Source organism: Ambystoma mexicanum, chromosome 11 (genome assembly GCF_040938575.1).
Source record: "Ambystoma mexicanum isolate Mex_15411 chromosome 11, UKY_AmexF1_1, whole genome shotgun sequence".
Lineage (NCBI taxonomy): Eukaryota > Metazoa > Chordata > Amphibia > Caudata > Ambystomatidae > Ambystoma > Ambystoma mexicanum.
Genome location: NC_090934.1, coordinates 1,277,182,226 through 1,277,204,924, shown reverse-complemented (window position 1 = coordinate 1,277,204,924; position 22,699 = coordinate 1,277,182,226). Strand labels below are relative to the sequence as shown.

Sequence of the window (22,699 nt, the reverse complement as noted above, 5' to 3'; positions counted from 1 at the left end):
TGACAATTTATATATTACATGGCCTCAGTAGCGGCCATGTAGTTATGGTTAAGTTGGTGTTTCCATAGGAAGAGCACTTTTTGGGCGGCTTATAACTTCGCTCCCCCTGGACGAATCCTCACCAAACTTTGCCAAAAAAAAGTATATGGCCCACTCTGAATTTCTTTGCAAAGTTTGGTGAGGATTCGTCCAGGGGGGGAAAAGTTATAGGGGGGTCCCAAAACCTTTTTTTTTCCCATAGACTGAATGGGAAAAAACTTTGCGCACGGCTACAGCCCAAACCGCTGGATGTATTTACACCAAATTTGCACCAGGAGCGGCAGCCTGGTCCCGAAAGCGTGCTTTTGCAGATTTGGTGTAAATCCGTCCAGTAGTTTTTTAAAAAATGACCAAAATGTAAGGCAAAAAAATTAGTGATATCTGTGTTCGCTTCGCAGACGGACTTCCCTGTTCGCTCCGTGGACAGCACCCCGATTGGCCCAGCGGCTTGCGTCATGTCCGCGGACATGCGACGTGTTCGCTGATTGGGCGGCGCGGTGCGTGAATGCGCGTCAGATTTTCTGTCGCGCCCGCCATCTTGCATTTGCGGACGTCCGCGGACAGCGCGGTGAAAGTTTGTTCAAAATGTGTATTTAGTAGAGTGTGTTGGTGTGTAGAAGTCTTTGGGACGATGTGGGAGTATGAGATAGGTTCAAAGTTGTATTTTATTTATGTGCTAGACGCTTTTGTTGTGTTCGCTTTGTCTGCGGACAACACTGCTGTTCTGGAATGTTCGTAAATAAACAGAATGGATTTGGTGTCAACTTGAAAGTGTTCTAAGAACACTCGTGGGGTCTTGGAATGTTTTCAGGGGGTGTCCTGGAGACGTTGTCTGTATTGTTCGTTGGCAAGGTGAAAATGTTTTAAGAACAATCGCGGTGTCCACAAATGTTCGTACATAAAGAAAATGGGGGTGTCCTGAGGACGCTGTTTGTATTGTCCTCTGGCAAGTTGAATGTGTCCTAGGACCTTCCCCCTGTCCGCGGACATAACAATGGTTGCAATGTTTGCATCTATGAGTGTGATATGCTGGGGTGGTTGTGGCCAGGGTATAGAATGTTGGGTGCATGGCCATTTGGCCATGCACCCAAGAGTGTATGCCCTGGCCACAACCACCCCAGCATATCACACCCATAGTGGCTTTTAACTTTAGGTCAAAAACTAATTTATAAGGAACAATGTTATAAGCTTGTATGGGTGTGATATGCTGCAATGGTTGTATTTATCTTGTTATACGTACTATTTGGTTTAGTAACGGGAGTCCATGTTTTTCTTGTTCATTTCTGTAATAAAAGAAAATAGCATGTTAGTATTAGTATTTTATAATGACTTATTATATTGTACAATCAACATTTTCTTCTTTTTATTGACCCTAATATTTAGTAGATTACAAACCAGAGTACTGTGCAATGTGCAAAGTTTCTGTGTTTGTTGCTAAAATCATTGGGTCTGTGGGAGAAAAAAAATCCATGTTGGATTAAAAAAAAAACCTTTTTCTGTTATGCTACAGTTTATTTATTTGTTTGTTTTCCGCGTTTACTTGTTCTTTCTGCCTTATGATTTATGCATTGGATTGTTCCAGTTTTTGTGAGCAGTAAGATATTAGGTATTTGTTTGGATATTGTAAAATTTTGGCCCAGTTAGATACCAGTATGCGTATTCTAACTGTTTATGTTTTGATATAATTTCGTGGTATTGATTTATCTGTTTGCATATTTGTAAATTTTGGGACAGTTAGATACCAATTGGCGTATTCTAACTGTCTTTTTTTTGCTCTATTTGAGTGGTATTAATTTATCTGATTAATTTTTGTAGAATCTTTGGGCAGTTAGATAGGTTTTGAAATATTGTGACAGTTTATATTTTTTTACTACAAGTGTACTTAAGGTTTAAGTACAGTTCAGTTATCAAATTTTGGTTTTAAGAACATTAAATACGCGTTTGTAAGATTAGCTGGTAATCTCTGCTTTAGAGTAACGGTACTATCATTACATTCAAACCATCCACATTTTTTTTTATATATGCAGTGTAGTGCCCTGAGTTGGTTGTGGCTCCTGCGTGGTAGATTATACCTATTGTTGTGAAGGTTTTCTTACCAAGTGAAATTTGACCATGTGTGAATCCAGTCAGCTTGCAGTTGTTTTTCGTACCATCTGCATTGTAACGTAGAAGCATTAGCATTACGTATTTATTATGTGTTTGTATTAGTAACGTGGAGCGATTATCCGAATTGCAGGTAGAACATAATCTACCGTGGTTTGCATTTTGTACAAGTTGCTGAAATGGAACGGATTCACAATTAGGTATTGATACATAGACAAAGCGCTCATTGGGGATTTGTTCTTGTGTCACATTGTTGCAGAGAGTGCATGTATGTTTCCACATGTATGAAATCTGGAAGATTTCATTTATAGGTATGTTTTTGTTTTCCAGTACTAATAGTAAGTACATTAGAAATTCTTGTGGAACTTCCTGTGAGTTTATAGTGAATTTCACCATTCCAGCACAGTAGTCCAATTGTCGTTTTATTCCAAAAACACTATACGTGTTGTCAGGATTGTTTGCTGCATTTCTGTGAAGTACTAACATTTGCAAACACAATGGGTCTGTACTGTGTAAGTAAATGTTGTCAACAATTGGTGGTAATTGAAATAGAATATTCATTGCTACATTTGCGTAGCAACTTACACCAACTATATTTGAGAATTTAAATGGTCCAGGTAGTTCTGTATCTAACTGCTTTTTTTGGAGTTTGTCTTCCTTCTTTAAAGAAGTACCTGGTTTACTTTCCCTAATTGATTCTTTTTTGCTTGTGGTACTTGATGAAGTTTTAGTTTCTTTTAGTCTCTTTGGAGGATTTGCAGTGACATCCTGTTGCATTTCTGTTTGATTTAGTTTTCTTTTAGAAAATGTTCCTTTTTGTGGAACAGGATATGTTTGTAGATGGGGGGTGTATAGTGAACAAAGTCTATTGTATTCTAAAATGCAAGGAATATCAGCGTTTACTTTACTTGCATCAAAGTTTATTAGAAATAGACCGTCAATTGTACGTAGGCGTGACAGTGCTACGTAGCTCATGCCTTCGTTAAAGACTGTGTTAACAATGTCTATCATTGCTTTGTCTAGAGTAAGACCTTGTGATTTATGAATGGTGACTGCGTATGTAAGAGTTAGAGAAAATTGTTCTCTGTGTACATACATGTCTTTGAAGAGAAGGAATCGAGCTGTTGAGCGTCCTATTCTTTTTACTTCTGAAAGTTTGTCAAAGAGAATATTGACAAACTGAATTTTGTTGTCACGTGGGTATGTTTGAAAGCCAACAGCTGTACCCAGTGCTCCATTAACTAGTCCTTGGTCCACATCAAGGTTACGTTTAAGCATTACTCTGCAATTTAAGGATAATTGTAATATCTTTTCCAAGCCTGCTGTGTTTGAGAATGATTTTTCTAAACTATTTAGTCTTGCTGTGGCTAGGTCACACATGGGTAGTGTCATTCCATGTACATCTAGTTTGTCTGTGGTGCTAATTTCCATAATTGGTTGCATTTCTTTGCTTAACATTATTTCATTGAATTTGAAACAGCTTGCAAGAGTTGGCATTAAGGCCATACAATTGACATTTTTGTGGGCTAATTGTTCCATAACATCTGTAGCACATGCATTATCACCATAAAGTGCATGAATGTGCCGGGTTTTCAATATTGCTTCTGCTTCTCTAGAAAGTATACCAACTCTGATACTTTTTAAGATGTTGGCATAAGTGAGATCTGCAGATTGGCGCATGTTTTCTGTTAATTCTCTGTATTGGAAATGTTGCCAAAGGTTGACATTTCCAATGCTGCCAACAGTTTTACGGCAGAGTTTGTGTCCTAATGTTTTAAAAATAGGCTCACCTTTTACAGGTGTCAATTGAAGAAGATCTCCGAAAACAATGATGTGTTTTCCTGCACATAGCTCTTCATAGTTTGTTTTGAGTACTTCTTGTAATCTGAGGTGAATCAAAGCCAACATTAGGTTGGACACCAGGCTCACTTCATCTATTAGTAGCATTTTCATTTGTTTCAATACTCTGCATACTTCCATTGCAGCTTCTGCAGAAAGTTTGTAATAATCTAACTTGTTTTGGTGTTCTACTGGCAGGAGTAGTAATCGGTGTAAAGTGACACCACCTATGTTGTAGACAGCTAAACCGACACCACCTATGTTGTAGACAGCTAAACCTGTGGGGGCAGTGACAACAGCTGACAGTTTGTTGTTTGTCAATTATTGAAGGAACTTACTGATGATTTTGATTAGGAATGTTTTCACCACTGACATACAATATTATAGGTTTGTAATTTTGGCAGGTGCATTCTTTGTTTTCATGTTACACACCATGTGCAATTTCTTTTGTTATTTCTTGAAAAATGCTACTTTGCTCTTTGTTTAGTTTTGATTGTAGTGTAGTTAAGTCTTCTTTATCTTCATAGTGACACATGGTGTTTTCTATTTCTATCATAGCTAATTCTGCCTCATTTGTTATTAGTGGTTCTCCCAGTGGTTCTTGGCTTCCTGTGACAGATGGTTGACTACTGTCAGGAGTGTCCTTATCTAGTTGGGCCTGGAGTTCCTCTTCGTGTTGCTGTTCATTGTGCAACATTGTTTTGTACTGTGCAAAGTTTACATCAGTTATACTGCTTTCATTGGCTTTGAAAGCGTCTTCATATGAGTCATAGGTATCTAGTATTTCTTCTTTTTTTCTCCATGGTTTGAAGAGTTGTAGCAGGGACATGTAATATATTTCTTTATGTTGAGGAGTCTTTAATGACAATTTGATATGATTAATTAAATTTGGTTTGGTGAGTTTTACTAAGCTGCCATCACAGTTTGTCACTTTGTATTTACGGTTTTGCTCATCAGGTTTTATATTATTTTTGTATGTGTAGTTTTGGGCTATGTGGTATAGACACATGGTTTCCAAAGTGGTACTCCTGTTTGGGTAGTATGTGTCCAATAAATTGTTTTTTAAAATGTCTTGGCTGTTGGGATCATGTTTGGCTATTGTTTCTATATCTTCGTATGATTTTAGAACTCTTTATCTAGATTTAGCTGGACCAAGACTTAGCCATACTATATTTGCAGATTTACCATACAATGCAGTACCAGTTAATCGATCAGCTGCTTTATAGGATCCACATTCTCTATGGGACAGCATTTTTATGCCCAAGCTGTATAATTTCTGAGACACTGTTTTATCTGATGACAGGTCATTCCTGAGGTCTTGGAGCTCTGTCTTTTCTGATTTGGTTAAGTATGCTGTGACATATCGTGCAACTGCAGTAGAATTGTCTGCAATGTACTGCACATCTATGTTTGCATTCCACAAGTGGGCAATGATTGCATTGTAATCATTGATATATTTTTCTTCTTCTTTTCTTTTTATGCAATATGTATTTTTAGGTGACTTACCTTTAACACTATGTCTAACTGAAGACATGAGGTTGTTCACTTGACCTGTATTTTTAACTGGTCTAGGGAAACCAAATTGGCATTTGGTGTAGTATTTCACTTTGTTTTTGTATTTGCAACGACAATATTTGCCACATTTGTGTCTTTGGAATTGTAAATTTTTGCATGAAGATCACTATTTGTGGATTCTGATGGAATTTCACAAGTGACATATTTTTCAATCAACTGTAAAACAGTGGCATCACTGTCTTGACCAAATTTAGGAGCATCTTTAATCCATAAAAGCATGTGGACATGTGGCGCTCCTTTGGCTTGGTATTCTTTTCTCCAGAAGTGTTGCACTTCTCCAAGGGGAGGAACAGTTTTATTACAAATAAAATGTAGCATAGCAATGAAGCGATGGTGAAAATATCTAGAAACATTAACAGGATCCTGAGAACAAAGTTCTCCAGGTGTTAGTATATCTATGTTTGTTTTGTTTTCGTTTGATATGCGTAGGAAAGCATGTAAATCTTCCCATGCATATTCTGCACAACTTAATGTAACAAACCAAGTGGGTGGGCCAAGGTTTCTGATCATACAACGTACATCTCCATGGCGTCGAAACCAGTACTCTTTAGTACCTCGCATATTTGCTAATAGATTTGTAAAATTTGTCTGTAAAACCTCATCTATTTGTTGAACTTTTTGTAATAATTGTGTGGCTGTCATATTTTGAAAGTGTGATCCTGATTTTAATATGTGTGCAACTCCGTAACATAAAGTTGCTAGTTCACTTTCAAAGAGTAGGTGGAATATGTATTCCACATTTTGTCGAAATCTGGGATCTTCAGAATACATTCGTAATGAACGATATTCTGATGCTGATATTTGAACAGGTCTATCATCGTATCTTCCTCCTTTGCCAGTAGGAAAGAGTAGAGGGAAAAGCACGTGCTTCTATACTCTTTTCCCATATGCTGATTGGTGATCCTTTTGTTTGACGCATTTGGTACGTTTCCAGTGCATCTTCTATGGTGTCATTAGAGTGCAATGGGTGAATTGTATAATGGTCTTAAGTGTTTGCTATTGTAGCAGGATCTAGGAGCTCAAATTGACCAGTTTCTTGTGTCTCTTGAATTATTTCAGTTGTATCTTTCAAGTTTTCTTCGATATTAATTTCTTTGTAATAATCATTATTCTCTTTGAGATATTGCAGGGCTTCTCTAACTTTATGTAAATCTACCAGTTGTTGCCAAACTTTTTTGTCTTTTGTAGGTACTCCATTTACCAAGATGATTAAAGATTGTTGCATTGGACGTTGCACTCCTAGAGTGTGCACATTTTCTTTTAGATCTAATGGCAAATACACTACTTTTCCACAAATACCTTTCACTAATTCAGAGGGAGGTAATTTTGCAGTTTTTGGTTGAAGGCGTATTATTGCTTGAAATGGATGAACTGTTTGAATTATGATGCTCTCATATAAATTAAGTTGTTGAAGGAGTTTTGTTAGTGGATGTAATTCCAAGTTATTTGAGATAGCACGTGAAGGAGTTTGGTTGTTGTCAAGTTTGGTAGTGCAGTAACTGCAAAGTATTATGGGGTCAGTTATTTCGTATTTGTTTTCTGCTATAAGGTAGAGAGCTAATTCAAACTATTACAATCTTCATTGTCTTCTATTTTGTATGAAAGGTCTATAGTTTTTGTGTTACTTTTATAACACGTTCTGCGGCAACATACACACACGTGGTTTGGTACTTCAGCTGAAGTGCTTTGAAATTTTAGTATTCCTTTTTTGTATGTGTGTAGTGAAAGGTTGCCATGTGCAGATTTGTTATGAAGTTGGTTGACAGCTATTTCATCTTGTAAGTGGCTTTCATATCCAAAATATTTTTTCTGTATATACTCGATTTCTTCTAGTAGGTCTTTTGGTGTACCATGTAGAAGAATTTTATTTAAATTGGCTAGTGCTAAAGCAGGACTTTTTGCATAGTACAGTTTATAAACTAGATTTCTTATACTTGCATGATGTGTTGATATCCTTTTGATATCATGGAAGGTTGTTTTGCAAGTAGCTCCTGATATGCAGGCCAACGAATGTCCTTGCAGTCCAGTGTGCTTACGTACTGGACAAGCATCCATACTTTGCAGTATTTTAATTTTGATTTTTTCTTTGATTTTCACATAGTGATTGAGGAATAGGCGTAAAGATTGGAACATTTTTTTGGGAATGTTACACATTGACGTGCATGGCCATGTGTAAATTAGATGTTCTGATTCAGTCGAATGGAGGGGTTAATCTAAGTTTTCAGGGCATATTTTTGTAAGGAGTACTTCTTGTTCCATTATGGTATTATTAACTTTTTCATAACCTCGACCACTGCTATGTATGGCAATTGTATTTGTTTGCTTTTGTTTGTACGCTTCTTCATTAAAGTATGGTTCTGTGCTTGTAGTGTGACTCCATTCACCTCCACAGATATTTAAGAAGTTATTTCTGTTCACATTACGTTTATTGAGAAGTCTTTTTTGAAGTTTAGTTATTAGTTTTGTTAGTGGTTTAATTCTGTTTAACACAACAATAAATAAGTTTCTTTTGAGAAGAATTGCACTGTCTATCAACACTTCTAAGATTACTTTCCTACGATAGGTTTGAAGTGTTGAACTTGGTTTCTCTCCTGTTTTTATCAGATTTTGAAGGACTTTGTGACGGAACATTTTGGCTAATATACTTTTCTTGGTATGCTTACTTTGTACTATATCAAGATTTATAGAAGACGTTTTATTTGTAGTGATGGTTGATTTTCTGTTAATAGTTTTTTGGGTCGTTTTACTTTGTGATAGAGGAGGCAAAGATTTTGCACTAGTAACTTCTTCTGTTTCACAACATGACTGTATTAGCTGTTGAGTTTCAACATTTCTTTACAAATTCTGCTATAGATGGGTGTTTATGTTGGAGACTTTTCTTTTCATTTGCTCTACTTCTGCGTCCCTTTCTACGGAGTTGCTTTTTGGTGGGCATTCTGTAGCGTCTGTTGAAAAAAATACAGAAGGTATGGGTTGGGGTTTTCTGCAATGCATGTGTGTTGTGTGCATGATTGTTTGAGTAAGATGATAAAGATGTATGTAATGGTGTGTGATTGTGAATTGGGAAGTTGAACTACCAGGGATGGGTATTCTTCAATTAATGTGTTTACTAAACTGGGGTTCAGATGACAGAAAAAAGTAAGCCGGTGGTGTGGAGAAGAATAAATAATATAGGTAAAGCTATACAATTAAAACAGTTGTTTGTTCTACAACATCTACATTCTAGCGGCTGAGTTGGGTAAATTGTGTGCCGAAAAATAGGAATTTGAGGGCCATTCTGACAGGAGATCACTGTTTAAGACGGGGGGGGGGATTTTTGGTCAGAATGGTGCAGAATCTCAATTTTTTGGCACAGAAATACCATGAATGCACCGTACAGTGCGTGTGAGTTATAAACCAAATATTATGATAACAATCTACTTACTTTTTTTTCAAAAAGGAGTAGTTTGCTTCTTAGTTCTTTGTAAATCAAAATCGGCTGCTTCTATTCAGGAGAATGGGCTTCACTGCAATTGTAAAAGAAAGAAATTTGTAATTTGGTTGCTATATAGCACTGTTTTCATTTTAGACATAGATTTTTTTAAATTGAAATGCTCAGCCTCTTCCTGAAAACCATTAAAACTATATTATGACTAAGAGTAGGAAAGAAAATATCTTTACTATGGTTTGTGGAATTCATAATCTACCAACGTATACCACTATTCTTGTAACTAAGCTTTTCCACGTAATAGTGAGTCATTGTCATAGCCTGTTTTTGCACGTAACAGTGAGTGAATGTCATAGTCTGCTTGTCCTATATAAATGTATGTAAGTACTTATATAAACGAAAAAAATTAAAACCAATTATGTCTTTGTACAAATATTGTTTGAGATTTGATCATAGAGTGTGTATGTTATTTTGTGTGATTATATGTTGTGTATATATTTATTTCGAAAATGTTAGTTTAATAGTATTTGCATGTGTGTGTGTGTATGAAGAAATTAAACGATATAAAGGTTTGTAAGTGACAGGTCATTTTAGGACAATGAAACAATGACCGTCCATTCATTTTTCAGATTATAGAAGGTAAAAGTCGGTTAGAAAATGTGTTCATGTACTGTGTAGAAAATATGCATACTTGTACTTTCTGTTCATGTATATGGATATGGACCAAGCTGCAAGTAGAAATATTGGAGATTTGTATAGTATTTCTCGTAGATCGTGGTTGTCAATGGTATGAGACTTGTACTCCGAGAGATACACTGTACATTTGTAGTGCTGCTCTATGATGATGCAGTTACATGTAGAGTTATTGGATTTGATTGGTGGATGGTCATGTGATTGCTTAGCTACATCCAATGAGGGAATGGCACAGAGATTGAAATCGAAATGGTAGAAGGGCTGTACATGTTACGATACGTTCGCGGACATGGCGGTAGTTCTAGGACACCGCGTATTACATCCTGGGAATTTGGGGAGGGGAGGTATAGAAATGAGATTGGATGAAGCAAGGGATTGGTCAGTAAAGTTTAGTGAGTGTGTTGTGCTAGGAGAGGTTTTCTCAGATATTGTTTTTGCAGAGAGAAGAACAGATAGCTATGGCTGAGTGTTTCAAAACACAGATTGTATGGATTTTGGGAGACTCATGGATTCATTGGTTGAAGGTGCATGCAGAAAGCTGTGGAGTATCTATAGATCTTGGATTCCCACATGTGGAAGTGCACTGGCATGGAGTGCGTGGAATGAAGTGGTTGGACTTGCTACCTCTCTGTGCAACTTTGAAGATAGAGGAACATCCAGACATAATTGTAATTCATTGTGGAGTGAACAGTTTAGGACATGTGTCTGGAATTTCTTTGCAATTTGCAATGAAAGAAGGACTTCAGAAGATAATGGACATATTTCCAAACTCTAAAATAATTTTTTCACGGATTGCGCAAAGACAAGTGTGGCTTCGTTCTTTCTCATGAGATTTTGGCATGTACTCTTTTAACAATGAAAATATTTTGTTTCGTAGTACATACATTTTCGCAAAGATGGAGTCCATCTTACTTATGCTGGCAATCAGATTTTTCTGAGAAATGTACAAAATGCATTGCGACCTTTTTTTACAAATACAGCATTCGTTTTGAAGTACGTTTTACGTAGTTAAAATGTTTTACATTCAAACACCTCCCAAAGGCTCTTTTCAGAGCCACCACTTCCTGTTAGAGAAAAATGCATTGGTTTCAATAGGGTAGCAATGCAATTGTTTTTCTGTTCGTGGACCGTACGCAGACTTTCACGAAATGGAAATGGCTATGCTTTATGTATCTTCACTTCTATTTTTTTAACTGTGAAAGGTGGCTCTGAAAAGAGCCTTATTTTTTTTTTTGATTTTTGTTATTTTGTATTTTTTTTGTTCTTTTTTATACACGACACACTAGGAGAGGAGGGAAAGGAGGGTAAAGGGAGGGGGACACCAACCACAGGGATAAGAAAGGGCAAGCTGAGAGAGGAAGATGTAGAGTGGATTTTATTTGGGTAGTGAGCAGGTCTTCTGGTGCTCTGAGACAATCGTCTCAAAAGCACTCCGAAGTCGCTCCCCCCTGCAGAGTACTGTGTCACAGTACACACATAAAACTGTGACCCTCGAAAGGTAAGGGTCATCGGAATTCTGTATGGCCTGTGAGGCAGCTTGAGGAAGACGCTGTCCCACAGAGGTGTTCCTTGTGGTGACAGGATCAGGAACGGAGGATGAAGTAGAGGCAATCAACCTACTACACTTCTCGCAAGGTACAACCTTGCAAATGGCCCCAGTGTGGAATGAGCGCAGGTGTCGCTTCATGGTAGTGGTCCCAAAGCTATACGAACCATGCTTCCCGCGACTGAGTACCATTTTGCACTCATTACAGGTGACACGGTTCGCATGAGACTTAGGACCATTTCCATGAACGGTAAACAATCGCCACACCCAAGATTCACGCCGAGGGCGGGTAGTAGGGATTTCCTCTAACTCATTCTCGTCATCCTCTTCTTCCTCCTCTGTATTCTCACTCCTGTTCCCCTCTTCAGGCCCTTGCGGAAATGGTGGTGGTGGAGGGGGTGGGGGTGGTGCTGAGGCAGATGTAGCACCATGTGGTAATAGTCGAGCCATGGATGTCATAGGCTTGGAGATGGAAATCTCAAAATCTGCAAAGTATGCAGCAAAATACAGTGTGCTCTGTGGAATAGTCAGAAGCACAATGAGAATGCGCTCTAGGGCATGGTCTTATATCGGGTGCTTTTGCGCGGGTCGCGGACATGCGCGCCGTCCGCAAGACAGATTGAATATCAAAAAAGGTTCAAAAAGTCACAAAAACTATGTGGAAAGTTAGGATTAGTATGTGGGATTTGTGGTATGGTGATTTTTTTAATGAGAAATATTGTGGATTACTTGGAAATGTACTTTTAAACTGGTCGGGGACACGAACAGTGTCCGCATTTAGAGCACGAGATGAGCTTGGGCGCGGTCACATGATTGTTTTGTGAGCATGTTCGCTAAGGTAGTGGTCGTCCGCAGGACACCCAATGTACGGACATTGTTTTGCGCATACGTTTTGATGTTCTGCGGACAGTGTTCGGGTCCTGAACTAATTAAAAGTGCGTCACATGTAAAACGAACAGTTACGGAGAGTCGTTTGTTCTTAGCACAGTTTAATTTATTTGCTAACAATACGGACAGACATAGCGTTTCAAGCACACCTCCATTTTCGTTTATTTACGAACAATTCAGGACACCACGAGTGTTCTTAGAACAGTTTCTGTTTGCTATCGAACACTATGAATAGGCATAGTGTTCTTAAGGACACCTCCATTTTCGTTTATTTACGAACATTTCAGGACACTACGAGTGTTCTTAGAACATTTTCAACTTGCATGAGAACATTACGGACAGATGTAGTGTCCTCAGGACAGTCACATTTTCGTTTCTTTACGAACATTTCCGAACAACCGCGGTGTCCGTGGGCACCTCAATTGGTTTCATCACAAGGAACTGAAAGTAATTAGAACACAATATAAGAAAAGTAACTTTATTTCATATATATATACAATTATGACTGGGAAGGTGGGGCAGAAACGGAAACAAAAACAGGAGAATTAGGGATTTCTAGATAACTGGGATCAGGTGAAGAAGGGAAGGAAAGCTCATCAAAACGCTTTGGTCCATAGACAGGGTTTGGGGTTAACTGCGTGGGATAGGGTGAGGGGGGACAAGTGCAGGTTGGACAATGGTGTGCTGTTGGGGGTTTCACATAATAAGTTTTTCAAATCCATAAAATTTTGCATAAGGTTGTCCATTTTTTGATTAATCTGCTGTAGAGTGATATCATCTGATTGTTGTTGTGAGATGCTTGGAATTTTTGTATGGTCTGTAATAAAAAAAATGTATATGTTAAATGTATACAGAATAATATTTATTAATTGGTTTATATAGTAAAGTGTGTACCATTAGGTGGACTATTTTCTAACATTTCCTCTCGTGGGAAATGCTCCTCTAGCCAGTCGAGAGTAGTACACATTTCTGTGAGAAAAGAAAAAAGTAATATGTTTTTTTTTTCTAATATAGAAAGTTTATAAATATAGTAAAAGGAAGTGCACTTACTATGTCTGGAGAGATATGTAATCAGTAGTGTATACGTCTGGTCTTGCTGTTGGTTGTGGAGCGTCTGTGAGGTAATTATGGTGGAAGCCACTTTATCTTCTTTTGGTATATTCCATTTTAAAACATATTGTATTTACATGAATGGTTAGTGTGTTACATATATGGGTAACATTTTTTAATTCCCTTTAACAACGTTTTTTTACTGAATTTCATAGGTTTTTAGTAGCGCAACTTAACCATAACGTCCCTTTAACAAAGTTTTTTACTGAATATATATATATATATATATTTAAATGCCATATACAAAGGGAGAATAATTTGACATTTTAGTGTTATGGAAGATTTGTGGGGACAAGATTGAGGACAAACCCGTGAGGGAGTAGATGCTTAATCAGCATGAAGGGGAAGGCACAGCGTCCTCAGGTCCTCCTCCCCAGAGCATCATCCGCCAGACGCAGGGGAGGGATTCTACCCATTGAAAGAACTGAAAAAAGCAGCATGATACACTAACCCGTATATTGGTCCCCCACTTACATCTGTGAAGACGCTATAAATGAAGCCAAATTAAATAAACAAAAGCCAGTGTCCATGTGCAATGAATATAACAAGCGCTGCAAGCTGTCGGCGAAGCTAACAGAGACTATGGAAGAGATCCAAAGAGTACAGAAGAAATATGGACGATGTTAAAGACAGAGAGGGACAGTAAAGAGAGGCAAGAAAAAGAAGAGGAAGAGGAAAGAAAAGAAGAAAATGCAATACAGAAAAGGAAGCATGAGGAGCAATAATGGGCCAGATTAATTGAGGAAGAGGAGGAATGGGAAAGGAAATGTGAAGTAGATAGATGGAAGGAGAGGAAAAGAAAGGAACTAGAGGAAAAATGGAAAAACCGAGAGAATAAGAAAAACAGAGAATAAGGAAACTAAGAGAAGAAAAAGAAAGACAAAGGAAAATTGAGGGAAAAAGAGACAAGGAAATAGAAAGAGAGATGACATTGAACAGAGAAAAGTTACAAAAAGAAATTGATGAGATCCTTCGAGGGTGCATGCTCCAAGAGGAAGAGAGACAGCAGGAACAGGAGCAAAGAAAAAGAGAGGAGATTAGAGAGACACACTAAGGAAATGGAGAACATAATCAAAAATGGTACCCTTCCAGATGAAGAGCAAGGGAAAGCCATGCAAAATGAGGATTGGTAATTTGTACAAGAGCAGGAGAGATAGTGGTTCTCACAGTGTAGCAGGATCTCCACAAAGGGGAAAGGAAGTGTATTGGAGGAAGAAACCAGCGGGCTGGATAGAACACTCCTATTGAGGAAATTAGATTTTGAAGATAGAGAAGACGAAGGAAGTGATGAAAGTGGGGACACAAAGTTTTCAGATGAGGAGAGTCAAGAAAGTGAAAATAAGGAAGGGGAAGAGACAACCCAAGTCCTCTCTACAGGCCAGGGAAAGAGATAGCATGGTCTGACCTGGAAGAACTAGAAGGGAAAAGGCCATAACCTATACCATACCCCAAACATCCAAAAGGAAGATCACATAGTGTGGAAGAAATAATCCCATATGTAGACAGGTTGAGAACACTACCAGGGCAAAAAAAGCAAGTATGACCGACACCATCATAAAAATGAAGAGCGTAGCTGGATTTGAATGTGGGGCAGATTTTATGCAATTCACATTGTTAGAAAAAGGGGGAGGACGTCCGCTATATATAACAATGGCTGCAAATGCTTAAGGATACTTGGAGGTGTAAATTGCCAACTTTGACATCAGGAGCATGCAAGTGGATTTATGAGTTAGAAAGAATGACTGCAGGATAACGTTAGCAGTGGGTGACGTAAAATGCTTTCTTGCGGCCACCATTGAGGAGAGACCTGACAACATTTGGAAGTGAGCAGGGTAGTCCAGGGTGACAGCTCAGAACACAACTCATGATGGAGCAGCATTTAACAACTGCAGTGTGTGGAGAGCACTTAGAGTGCAATATCCCAATTCTTCAGACATGAGTGTGAACATGACACACAAAATGCATGATGATGAAGACCCAGTTGCTTATATTCAAGAGATTTAAGAGAGGTGGCATCTTGAGAAGAGGGAACTGTGGGATAAGATAATAGCCATCATTTGTCACATATTGTGTCAGGGGTTACCCGAGCCGGTGCTGAGAAAGTTGCCAAAATTAGTGGGAATGGGAGCAAAACCATGGTCAGAGATCCAATTGACTATAGTTCATCATTGTCGATTATTGCAGAAGGCGGCCAGAGAGAAACTTGAGGAAAGAAATTGAAGGAAGCAAAGTTAGTTCAGATAAAGTTATAGAAGTTTTCGGTGGAAGGAGCTGTTTTGACGAGTGGAGAGGGAGTGGTCGCACAAGACACACAGCAAGCACAGCCATTTGCTGGAGGGAATTTTGCAGGAAGGGGAGTTATAATTACTGGCAATGGGGAAGAGGGAGTACCCTCAGGGGAAGAGAGGTTGGATTTCAAGCACCACAAGAAGGAGGGTTCAATGGGGGACAGCCTAGATTCAGAAGACAATCTCAACAGTATTGGACATGTTAAAAAATGGGGCACATCTCTCGAGTATGACGAAGCAGGAAAGGATGCAACAGAATTAGCAGGATTCAAGAGGGGAGATAGCATACCCCTCTTGAATCCTGGCAATTATGTTGCAGATTCATACCCACACCAAACAGTACAGAGCCACCTGAATATTATGCCCAAGATCACACACAGTATCAGACATAAGCAGCACAGATGTAGCCTGTACAATAGGCACCAATGCAAGCACAGCAAGCCACATGCAGATGCAGCAAACACAGATACAACCACAAGCACTAGTACAACTGAATACTCTGGCAACACGGAACACAGGTGCAGGATTACAGACGCCTACACCCAGAACAGGGAGTGTGACCATAGTGGGAGAGATCCTTTCACTGGGACAGGCATGAACCTGTACCCACAATAGGACACCCCACAGACTGACTTGATGTGTTCAATACTATCCGTTACACCAGACCCACAAGAGGAACCACGGGTTGGAGTGACAATAGGTGACAAGACATTATCCTTCCTTCTAGATATGGAGGTGACCAGGCTCTATGTTAGGGTGGGGAAATACCCAATTCCAGGCACTGCCATGCATGCCCAGGCTTTTACTGGTGCCACGGGTTTGGTTCTGTTCACTGACGACTTACCTATCACTGTAGTGGAGCATTTCTTTCCATGCCACTATTGTACTCCAGCAAGATGCCAGTTCATATAATGTGAAGGCATTTGATGAGCAGACTCAACATGACCATATATTTCACTGACCAGTGGATAGTGTGCTCCACTCTATGGATTCACTATGTAAACGCACAAGAATTCATATCAGCATTTGTTGGCCAAAGAGCATAGCGAGGTGTGCCAGTGGATCCCAGGGTATTTCATTATGGGGTACAGCTTTTGTTAGCATGGTTTCCTGGGATAAGGGGTAATATTTTGCAACTAGCTGCAGAATGTTTGTTTAGACCAGAAATACATATGGATGAGGAAGAAGGGCACATGTTTCCACTAGAATTAGAAGCAGTCTTAGTGAGAGAAGAGAGGGCAGTCATTCACAGGACTGATGACAAAGGAAAAATATGGCACGCAGTGATAGCGCTTGACGAAGGACACAGACTGATGGATTTGACAAATTAGGAACTGTTTAGAGATGATGATTCAGATGATGAGGTGGTGTACTTCATAAACCTCACGTTTTAGGTGGAAATTGAGAGCAGGGAAGTGCCACAGAGGATGGCACTGATAAAAAAAGACAACAACATACAATAGTGACCCCTACAACTCTGTACTGTATTGGTAAACAAAATATAGATTTTGTTCAACTGGTATCAAATTAATAACACAACTGTGAGCCTAATGAATGAGTACATTAGGTATTAAACCCACTGAGCACAACAGATTAAGGAAGGGGATTTTATTAATATTTGTTATCATAAAATCAATAAAAACTAATTTATTAATCCAAAGTCACATGTGCTTACAGTTAAAGTGGCTAGTTTTAAACAATATCAATAAGTACATGCATATAAAAACCCTAAAAGCAGAGAACTCAGGCTAGTAATAACGAACTGCCTTAAATGTCAAAATTGAAAAAGGCAGCACGTAACAGTTCTAAATCATACTATCCTTAGAAGGTCTTATGATACCAGAGTAACTGACATGTGGCTCATATAAACATGGATGTTAGATTGGTATTACTGATAAACAATGCAGTGAGCAATAACCCAACACGTTTCATTCTTCTTCATGTATTCAGATAACAGAACTTCTTCAGAGTACTAGAATATCTTAACATAGAAATAGTTCTCAAAGAATATTTTCTTTCTTTTCATCATATGCTCTTGACAATAGAGAGTAGAAATCAATTCTTAAGTCCTACAGTGTAGAATCACCTACAGGACAGTGCAAAAACAGCTACAATTACTGCTGTTGTCCATTAATTTAGTACACCTCAGTAACATAAATAACTTGAGGAGCACTTACCATCGGATTTCATTTTTTCAATAACAGTGAGTCAAGCGTCTGTACCTATAAAAACAGATGTGTAATATTCACGGTTTGATCGATAGCCCACTAACTTTTCACCCAGCTGCTATGGTCGGGAATGCTTGTCGCTCTGTATTCATTACTTAATGGACATGGACTTTGGAAATCTTCTTCTTCCAATATAATTTAGTATCTTTTACTTTCTAAACATGAATATTGCATCCCATTGCTGCATAGGTGTTAATCTTTGTATTCAATATTCCCATAGTAGTATAGTATAAGACAAATAAAACAAAACATCAAATGCAGCAAATTAGTGTTTTTGTTTAACATATCATCCCCTCTTACTTAAGGGGGTATATATAACGTAAAACACATACAGGTCGCAAGGTGGAGTATCTCAGTGAATGGTTATAGGCAACAGTGATGTCACATAGTTTCTTATTTAACGCACCTTGAGGTGCACAGTAAAGTGTCTGACATAAATCAAAACATAGAAGACTCGAATGAAACTGTAGACTTGCATCACTATTTGATGTAAAAATGACATTTTATCGAGAAGATTTGGCACAGGCATCAAGCACACAGGACAAGCAGTCCATATGACATTGGTTTACTGAAAGGAGTAGGTGCAGTTAAAATCAAATTGAAGCCAGGAGCAATTTTGCCATGAGTAAGGCAATATCCGATGTCAAAGGAAGCAGATGAGGGCATTCATGATATTATATCCACTTTAGTGCAACAGGGAATATAACTGCCATCAGAATCTCCATGTAACACAGCGGTGTACCCAGTGCACCCAGTGAAAAAAAGCAATATTGTTGAAGCAGAATATCCATTGGGCCTGAATCCAGCCATGATAATGTGTGCTATATTCCATCCAAAGCCAAATATTTTACAGTGCCCAATCTAAAAAAGCTTTTTTTTTTCAATTCCCCTTTATGAGACGTAACAAGGCCTGACTTCATTCTCATACAGACATCAAAAGTGGAAAAACACTCATGTGCCACAAGGATACTCTGAGTCTCCTTCAATATTCAATCGGGTCCTCCAGATGGACCTAGGGAATGTACACCTTGACAGGGTACGGAGCCAGTATGTAGATGACATTCTAATATGCAGCGAGACAGAAGAATACAGAAAAGACTCAATACCATTGATGACAGTCTTGGCAGAAAAAGAGTACAAAGTAGACAAGGAAAAATTACAATGTTACCAGGAATAGGTCTTGTACATAGGGCAGTTGATATCTCGAGAATGAAGAAAAGTTACCCCTGAAAGAGCAGAAGCAATCATGAAAAGACCTCAACCAAAGACAGTGGGGGAGAAGCAACAATTTATGGGACTTTGCAACTACTCCAGGGCATGAGTCTTTGATTACAGAACATACGTCAGACCCCTCTTAAAAGGACTTATGGAAGCTCAGAAGGATAACAGTGACAAAGCCTTGGGCAGCATTCTGTGAATTAAAAAAGCAATAAGCACAGTACCTGTTATAAGGACTCCTGATTACAGCTCAGATTTGTTCCTATTCTCTCATTCAAATGGAGTAATAATGACAGCAGTGCTCACAGAGAAGACTACCCTAGGGCACAAACCTCTAGCATATTAGAGTGGAAATCTAGATCCAGTGATGAGAGGCCACTATCCCTGTGAACAATCACTGGTAGCAGGCTAATGTTATATGTGGCGCATGCCCTGTTCACCATTCTTGAGAAGCCCAAAAGCACATTGACCACACAGAGAGCATCTGGGTACGAGGCGATCATCTCAAACCCAGCAATTAATATTGTCAGATGCAGAGTAGTGAACCCAGCAACATTCATAGCAGAATCAGTGGAGAAAGGGGATCAAGTGCACAATTGAACCAAATATAGTGAGTATTATGACGATATACCCCATGTAAGAGAAAATGCCTTAGGCGGGGGAAAGTACTCTTTAGTGGCAGTTCCTCGATGATCGAACAGAATTAAATAGACAGACACACTGGGACTGCAGTGTTAAAGGTAAAACAGGATGGTAACTTTGAGACAGTGGTGAGTGCAAGATTGCCTTCATATTTTTCAGCGCAAGAAGCAGAATTAGTAGTGTTTATTGTGGCACTTGAAATACCTGAGGATGAGGAACTAACAGTGTATGTGACGTCAACAGTACATGCAGGACTGTCACACTGGAAGAGGCAGGGCTTCCTGCGCACATGCGACATGCCAGTGCAATATGCAGCACTATTAGATAGACTCAGAGATGCACTACAGCTCCCATTGGTCATTGCCGTGGTGAAGTGCGTAGCCCACACTAAAAGTGCAGATTTAATCTCCTGTGGCAACAAAGCCACCAAGACAGACGCAAAAAAGAGGTGCATCTTCCTGAAATATCTCAATTCGACACAGCGCCTAATAAATACACACAAGCACGTAGCATGGTCATGAAAGAAGGCGTTAATTTCTTGCCCATAGCACAGAACACTGAATTGCAGAGATGCACGCCACCAGAAGAGCAGGATTTGTGGAAACATAGGGTCTGCTTATTGTCCCCCACAGATGCACTGTAGTGGCAGGACAGCACTGTCAAACCAGGTATGCCCCTTGGATTACTTAAAGTAGCATTTGAGCAACTTCACTACCCAACGCAAACAGGAGAGAGCCTTGAAGCCCTGATATCGGAAGAATGATTTGTGCCCAAATTAACGGCACAAGTTACTGCTTTCATTATAAATTGCCAGAGGTTTATCGCAGGGCAAACACTGTGAACAGTTAGAGGAGCAATACCCAGTCTAATTGACCCTTGCAGCATTTGCATATTGACTATGTGGATATGCTTCAAGTTTGTAACAGCTACAGATAAATGCTAGTAGTCCTATATCCTTTCTCGCGATTGATCAAGGCCGGTCCATGAACACATCCTGATGCCACATGTGCTGCAAACTTCCTCGTACCTGAGGTCTTCCGAGATGGGCGAAGTCCTTCGGTCTGGCAATGGACCACATTTTGTTAATTAAATCTTTGAACATGTCACACTCCTACTGGGTATTAAGCATAAATCCTCCTCCACTTATCACCTGCAGGCAAAAAGGATTGTGTGTGCCTCAACAGCATTCTCAAAGAGCAAATTGCTAAACTAAAATGACCCTGAAAAAAGGACAGCACTATTGCCTACACTTAGCCCTATTTGCATTATGCAACCAGTCTTGCTTAGACCATCGCCTGACACCTCCCAAGCTGGCGATGGGACGCTGTATGCATGTATCTCTTGCTCCTCCCACTTGATAGTGAACTGACACCATAATACTGCTGATGTGCTTGCTTCTGAAATCCATTAATACTTAGCTGCTATGATGACGAATGTTGCTTTTATGTCTCAACAGCTGCAAGATCAGCAGGAAAGGTCAAAGAAGAATGAGGAAGACATGAAACAAATGTATCCCGTGACTTTGCTTTATACCCCCTGTCCTGTATCCAGTTGAAGAAGTGTTAATTGAACAGTTCATGAGGCGCTGGCACAAACTGCGCTTCGAAGGCCCACACCTTGTTGAAGAGGCCTCACCCACTGCTGTTCACGTACAAGGAAGACAAGCCTGGCTCCACCTCTGTGATGTCAAGACCTACAGAGGTGAGACATCCCTGCTGCAACTCCCTGAATCTGAAAGTGAAGAAGAGGTGACGCAGATGTAGACCCGATCAGCCACAAGAAAAACAGACAAACTGTCTGTAATCCGTAAATGAACAGAATCAAGTCAACCTTTTCCCTCAAGGATTTTACCTGCATAAATAAAAAGATAAGCGCTTTCGCAAGTAACAAAAAAATACTGTCATTCAATGTTGCCATTAAAGGTGATACTATTTGCAATATTCTCTTACATAGTAGATAGTTATTGTGCTTTGAGAACTAGCAACGTAACGCTTGCCACCTTCTTGGTGGAGCCAAAGACTAGGCTTATTTTTGAAAGACTTCTTCGGGCCATACTTGTACAGTTTTTCTTGTAGAAACGAACATTTTCAAAACAACCTGAAAGCTCCAGTGAAAAAGAGAACAATGGGCCTGTTTACATTTATATACACTTTTGGCCCACAGGCCACCTAACGCACGTAGTCCTTTGCCACATGTGTACACATTAGCAGTAATGCTTGTAGCAACATTTTTCACGCTCTGCTGCCTCCATTTCTTTATCCTTTTGGCATTGCAAGAATTGGTCCTCTATAATGTACCCAAGCCAATATATAAGAATGTGACTCCCATTCGTATGTTAGATAAAGCAATAACACAACACTTGAAAGAAGATGAACAGCTGAAAAGAAATGCTGTAGATGATTTCCAGCATATAAATGCTTACATAACTAATTCTGCCCAGGTTGCAAATAATATGTGCTATCAGCACGTGACCCGGGTTGGGGAGAGGGACATCTGATGAGACCTCCTATGTGTACTCCCTTATTCCCTATTCCATGAGTGCTGCCAGAACATTTGTGGTCACAGACATGCCTCTACATGATACACATTGCCTAACTCACATAGCACTCTCTGCACACCTAGGGGGAAATTTGAAGGAAGATGGGCCACTTTACGATGCATCTCACAGAAGACATTTCCCTATGAGGGAGGATAGTTACATAAAAACAAAGGCTATGGTGGATGACCCAAAGATTAAAAATAAGATGATACAATACATATTGAACAGCCCAAATAAAGGAGACACTAAAACAGTAGATCAAAAAGTCTTACAATGCCCAAATGTCATACAGAAAAAGACACCTGGGGTATCAGGATACTGGGAGAGACCACAGTTAATAATGTATGAGCAGGTATTTATTACAATAGAATGGGTCGAAGGAATGATTGGGTGCAAAGCACAAGCACTCCTGTCAGTACCAGTAGTGGTAATACAGACTGCAAATGATGGCTATCTCAAGGAATGGACAACATTTTCCAAATGGCTCACATAAGTAGAAGATGAGGATATGGGTTGTCTGCCTGCAAACTTTTGGTTCGTGGGTGGACTGCCTGCAGTGCAACT

General features: G+C 39.3%; 1 long non-coding RNA gene across 1 annotated transcript in view; it reads left to right on the top strand.

The window, feature by feature from the left end:
* LOC138504845 (uncharacterized) overlaps positions 1 to 21,541 on the top strand; it is a 230,811-nt gene extending 209,270 nt beyond the window's left edge. Inside the window, exon 4 of the long non-coding RNA XR_011280007.1 lies at positions 21,053 to 21,541. This is a non-coding gene — a long non-coding RNA (uncharacterized lncRNA). The remainder of the gene's footprint in view (positions 1 to 21,052) is intronic.
* Positions 21,542 to 22,699: the final 1,158 nt, after the last annotated feature.